This window comes from Crassostrea angulata, chromosome 8 (genome assembly GCF_025612915.1).
Source record: "Crassostrea angulata isolate pt1a10 chromosome 8, ASM2561291v2, whole genome shotgun sequence".
NCBI classification, from domain to species: domain Eukaryota; kingdom Metazoa; phylum Mollusca; class Bivalvia; order Ostreida; family Ostreidae; genus Magallana; species Magallana angulata.
In genome coordinates, this window is record NC_069118.1 from 2,337,151 (window position 1) to 2,343,991 (window position 6,841).

The following is a 6,841-nucleotide window of genomic DNA, read 5'->3' on the forward strand; positions in this document are numbered from 1 at the left end:
CTAATCCATGGTATTTGCGAGTGGTAAAATGCAAATATAAGTAATAAACAACGATTATTTAGTGAACATGGCGTTATGAATAGCAACTGCTCTGCTGGCATATTTTCCATGATGCGCTAGCGCGCATCATGGAATATGCCAACAGAGCAATTGCTATTCATAACGCCATGTTCACTAAATAACGTTGTTCATTTCTTAAATAGCCTAATCGCAATTGCTCTGTCTGTATACTATGACGTCATAAAGGTGTGACGTCATATTCTTTTCCATGACGTTAAAGATTTTTTTTAATTTAAAAATAACCACTTTACGATACATCAAGTGTTTTTCTCCAACTCCATAAAATTGATGTATTTAATAATAAAACATGTCTTATAATAACATTTTAAAGGAATTACTGTTATAACATATCATTGATTCTGCTAACAAATCTACGTGAATTAGAAAGATACATTACAGTCTGAATGTTTATTTTTGATTCAATAGCTAAATGTCAAGGTGTAGGCTAATACAAGGTATTTGCGAGTGGTAAAATGCAAATATAAGTAATAAACAACGATTATTTAGTAAACATGGCGTTATGAATAGCAACTGCTCTGCTGGCATATTTTCCATGATGCGCTATTCATAACGCCATGTTCACTAAATAACGTTGTTTATTTCTTAAATGCAAATTAATGGATAACAGTAGGTTTACCAGTCACATGCATGAATTAGTGCAACAAATCTTTACTGACATCATAGCCAAAGCATTGAAAATAGACAAGTGACGCAAACGAGAAAGTTAGAACAAGACAAAATGATATACAATTAATGATGTTTTGAGCTTTAAGGTACCTCACTTCATCAAAAAATATACTTTGTAAGACACTTAGTTACAATGTGGCGATTCTTAAATGTTTTGTAAAATTGTTTGATAATCGATTTGGTTAAATATCATCATAGCACAGTGGTTAAAGTATCAGGCTTGTGCACTGCAGATTAAGAGCTCGAATCCACCAAGGCTTTTGCTCATATTTACAAAAACAAAATTTTTGTAATCGTAATTTTTATCCAAAATTGTATATTGCTTCGCCTGTTTGACCTATATCCTCCTTATGCACCATGCTATCTATCATATGTGTAAAGTATACTAGTAATTACGAAAATATGTCGTTTCATTACTGTCCTGTAGTTTGTTTAACATTTAGGAAATAATAAAAGTATCAATGATACAAATTAAACTAACAATGAACAAACCTTTCCAATCAAATACGGCGACTCTGGGTGTTTTCTCCTCTGGTATACTGATGTAATCAACCTATGTGCCTGAAGATAACATGTATATTATAAAAATAACCTGCCAATTGTATGTTATACACATTCCTATACGATATATGATTTCGTTATTTGACTGAGCAGGAAATAGATATCTATATTGTAAACATTCATTGTTCTGGGTAAGATAAGTATTGTGATTAATTTTAATCGGGCTTGGACGATTCAAAGTTCATTTGATTAATTTGATTTTACTTTAGTAAGTGTATGTCTTCTTTAAAAAAATAGAGAAAATAAATATAAAAAAAATCACAGCTGCATTTATAGTCTTCTAATGAAAGCTTGCTGTTAGAATTTTAATAATAAAATATTAGGATTTTTCAAACACAAATCTTATACTTTATAACTAAATAAAAGTAAATTTCTTCCACATTGTAGATGGTTTCGACTATATATATATATATATATATATATATATATATATATATATATATATATATATATATATATATATTTATCAAGCACAAACATTGCAATAACTCCAACAAAAGTGAATTTCTCTGTGCTTTATATATATATATATATATATATATATATATATATATATATATATATATATATATATATATATATATATATATATATTCGAAACCATCTACAATGTATATATATATATATATATATATATATATATATATATATATATATATATATATATATATATATATATATATATATATATATCGGGCTTGTTCACCATTCAGCGACAATATCAGGGTGTGAGACACCGACGACACACGAAAACCGTTGTATGCTATTTTTTTTTATTCCTTCGCGAAGGAATAAAGGTAAAATCGCGGCCATGTCGTGACTGAGTATAAAATGATGTAAATAATCTGAAAAGTGTTCAAACATTTTCATTATGTTGATGAGTTTTCGTCATCCACGTGTTGTCTTTCGTTGACATGTCGGGTCGATGGGTTCTACTTTCGATGAGTTGTCGCATTCGATGAGTTGTCTTTCGATGAGGTGTCCGGTGCCGGTATTGTCATGTGTTTAAGCTGGATCAAGTGAAAAATACTTTTCTTAGCTCCCCTCTTCCCCTAGAAATGAAACCCAAACCAGCAAGAAAGAAAGAAAAAAACAACAACAACAACAAAACCAAACAAACAAATAGAATATGTAAGGAAAAACCTATAAATATGTTGAATTCACCCTTTATTTTAAACGATACCAATTGATAAAACATTAACCTTAAAGAAGGTGAGTAAAAAGATAACATATTGTGCACAATATTGTGTACAATCTATTCAAAAAAATTCGATGCACAGCACAACTCCGTAACTTTGCTTTATTTGATTCGCTGTCACTGTCGAGAGGAAAAATTCTACATTTTGAGGTTGGAGTGCCATTATTTGTGCAGTCGAGTTGTTCTGACACGCACGTGTCATCCGTCATGAGCCGGTTGACAGTCCCTCCCACTGTGACAGGATAACATTTTCATATCCTTTCACAGTGTGAAAGAATATCACTTTTATTCAATGCATAAATTACAATGTTTTTTTTTTAAAAACCGTAATAATGGTTCGTAATCGAATACTTTGGAATAAAACAAATTTGTTACAGTCGTATTTCTGGCTATATAGTGATCTTTTAAAAGTTTTGTTTAAAAGTTATCTGGTAGATTCTATCAAAAAAATAATATTTGAAGATTGAATTTTAATATTTTTTGAGAATATTTATTCTTTTGCCAGAAATTCCAAGAAAACATTCAGCAATCACGGTTTCCATGTATATATATTATTCATTTGTTTCCAGTTTGTTGACTTAGGATTTTTCTGCTAGCATGTAATATTGGATTTTCTTCACTTCCCCTGTTTTGTGCTCGGCCACAAAAAGGTTGTCATTGGTGTCCACACATAGACCCCATGGACCCTGTAAATGACAGTTGTCAATGTATCGGAGGAACTGTCCGTCCTGATCCAGGATGTGGATAAGGTCGTTGGTATAGTCCGCGGTGAGAATCCGACCGTGGCTGTCTGTCAAAATGATCCATATGTGGTAGATGGAGGACCAGTGTATCTAAACCGAAGTTTACCGGCCCTATTGACCACTACAACTGCACGGGCTTGAACGTCAGACACACATATATCTAAGTTCTTATTTTCACTGATGTATTTAATATAACCCCCAGATGAATATAGCGGTTGTCCTTTGTCGTTGATGAATGCTCTGGCTTTCTGTGGAGTAAGAGTAACGAACAACTTTAGTGTTCTGTTTATTGTCCATGATGACCAATAGGTCACCAGAGGTGGTACTACAGACATTTCGAGGTATCCATCCCCGTAGTCTGATCACTTCCTGTATTTTTGTATTATTTACTATATTCACACTCTTGTCTTTATCATCGGTGTACACAAGATCCCCACCATTGGTAACTGATACATCACCGGGTCTACTCCCTGATTTGGTTTGGATTGACTTCAGAAGTTCCCCTTGGAGGTTATAGAGTTTTATCATGTTGTCCTGACCACTGGTCCAGACTTTATCATCTTCCTGGCAAGCGACATGGAAAAGTGAGTTATATTTACATTTTATAGTGGTAATTATGAATGGTTCATTCATCAGAGGTCTTTCTAGGTGAGATGACTCAGTTTCTGGGGTCTCTGATGAGAAGACTTGATCTTCTGTTGTAAAGGATAACGATGATAATGTCCCAAAACATTGAGAAATCTGATCTCTGTCAATCTTCTGAGGAGAAAAAATTGGAAATTTAACCTTAATATGTGGAGGCAGTTTCCGAAATTCAGCAATTTTAGATTTGTATGCAGTAACAAGACATATATCATTTGATTCCAGTAATTTTTTGATATCAGCAATATTCTGGGTGATTTCAGACATCGTTTGTGATATATTATCTTCCTTTTCATTTAAGATAGCAAGATGTTTGAAGCCCATTTCATCTAGATCAGATTTGAGCAATTTGATTGTATTGTTAATCTCATTTTGTATAGCCTCTCCATGTTCAATTAGAGCTGTAGCTATTTTCTGAAAGTGTTTAATCATATCTGTTTTCCGAACTAGAATGCTAGACACAGTCTCTAGGTATTTTGGACGAATATATTTCTCAAGTTCTTGTAAATCTCTTTCTAAGATGGCTTTTTTGCTTTCAAAAGCTCTCTTTATGTCAACAAATGTATGACCTTTGTGCTCTTTCGAGGAAGAACACTGCACACAAATTGGAATGTCGCATTGTACACAATGGAGTTGGCACCGTCTCGCGGAATGTTTGAGGCAGATTGAATAATCAGGAGTGGATCCTTTCTGTGTAATGGGGACGACTTTATGGTCCTTTGATATATCTGAAATGTGTTGAATGACGCAATCCTCACATAGATCTAAGTGACAAATATCACAGTGCAGTAGGACAGCAGAGGTTGTACAGTTGGTGCAGAGAACAACATCCTGGGCACTGGTTAGAGGATCCATGTTGAAATATTTCACGAAATATTAATACACTGCACAGGGGCCGCATAGGCAATGTTGGACGATTCTAAATAAAGAATAAATCAAACTGAAAGATAATTTGTTAAAAAATAAGAATAAATTAATTTATTATAAACTTAAGATATTTTACCAGTTATTTTTGTATGCAAGTATGAAAATAAAACCAAGGCAAAAACACCAACTATGACAGTAAGGATTCTTGAATGATACTTTCAATGAACATGTATGAAATTAATATAAGTTGTAATAAATTTATTTTAATTAAAGAGCTTCTGAAAACATTTGATGACGTACCAACCAAGTTCGTATCCCGATGAACTTTTGAACATGGCTGTTATTAGTACTTATATATATATATATATATATATATATATATATATATATATATATATATATATATATATATATATATATATATATACTTAGAGAGAGGCAAATCGTCCAAGTAATTAACATTACCTTGTGTTTATGCCTTATTTAAGGAATAAATTCAATATTTATTTGTTTTATACGATATAAAATGGTTTGGGGGTAGTTTACACTTTATAAACCGCGAAGCTGTTTCAAACCATTTTATATTGTATAAAACTAATAAATATTGAATTCATTGTTTATCATTAATTTTTTTTTACTCTTCATTGTAGATAAAAACGATCATTTGACATTTAAAATGACGTAAAATTGTACAAAAATTCTAACGTAACGTCAGAGGCCTGTTCAACAGAGCGAGCGTTTGCGAGCGCTCGCCAAAATTCCCTATACCCGCAACACAAATTTTGGCGAGCGATCGCGAGCGCTCGCTCTGCTGAACTAGCCTCAGGCCTATTGATACGTTTTTGACGTTAGTCTTACTATGACGTAGGCAACATTCTTCTTACGATATAAAATAATATTTTAGCCAATCAGAAAGCGCATTGCAATCAGTATTAAAATATACAATAATGCAACAGGCTGAGCCAAAAGACAAGGATGTGCGGAAAATTAACGTTTTTTTCTTCTAATTCACAGTTTCACATAGGGAAGTACGTAAATATCTGATAATGTAAATACAGAAATGACCTTTTTTGTATTGTATAGGCTAGTTAAAGGAAACATTTTGCAAATGTAAATATTGCTGTTTATCTTTTTAATATTTTAAAATGTGGTTTCGTTTTTGTTTAGGTTACACCTGGTTGACTTTCACCCCTAAAATTGTTTCACATCGGTATTCAGTAATCAAGCACTGTATTAATTATTTCTGAAATAACGAATATGTACTTATAATAAGTATAAAACATTATAAAAATATATTCTTTTTTAAAGTTTAGGATATCATTTATTTAAGAAAACAAAATTAAAATGTTTTTGTCAGATTTGGGACAATTAAGTTTGTGGAAATAACTTGTGATAAAGACTTTAATCTAAAAGCATTACGTACGTTATATAAACAGAAATAAAACAGTTATATCCCGGTGTTTTCATAATTGCACATTTCCTCACCAAGTTTGTTCCTAATATTTTAGTTAAAGGGGCATAGTCACAATTTTGGTCAAATTTTTTTTTCTCCGATTTTAATGTTACAATGCTTAAGTAAGACATTTTAAGTAGGCAACCAAAACTTAAGTGTCATTCGATGAGTTATAGGCGAGTTACAGAACTTATAATTTATTGCAATGTAAACAAAGATTTTGTTTACATTTTGAATGTTGAAGAGAAAATTCCAGTTTAAGACCTAAAATAAATGTGTTTAACGTTAGGAATTGTTTATATATGCTAAAAATTAATAAGAAAATAGACAATTCAGCTTGATAAAGACTTTTACTGGTATTTTGAACATATGTAAACAAAAACAGGGCACGAACCCTGTTTACATGACAGAGAATTGTGAGCCCTGTATCTTGCTAACAACTTTACGACTGGCTCTCAAATTTCATTTGAACATTAGAAATGCATTCCTAAAGCAATGCAAACAATAAAGTAAGAAAAATAAAACCTAACCCAAATCGTTACTATACCCCTTTAATCGTTATTTACATTTCTGTTTCCTGATAATCATCTACTAAAGAAAAAATGAAAGAAAATACAGAAAACTTTCTAC

The 6,841-nt window shown here is 31.8% G+C and overlaps 1 pseudogene; it reads right to left on the reverse strand.

The window, feature by feature from the left end:
* Positions 1–2,119: 2,119 nt before the first annotated feature.
* Positions 2,120–4,806, reverse strand: LOC128159937 (E3 ubiquitin-protein ligase TRIM71-like; annotated as a pseudogene).
* Positions 4,807–6,841: the final 2,035 nt, after the last annotated feature.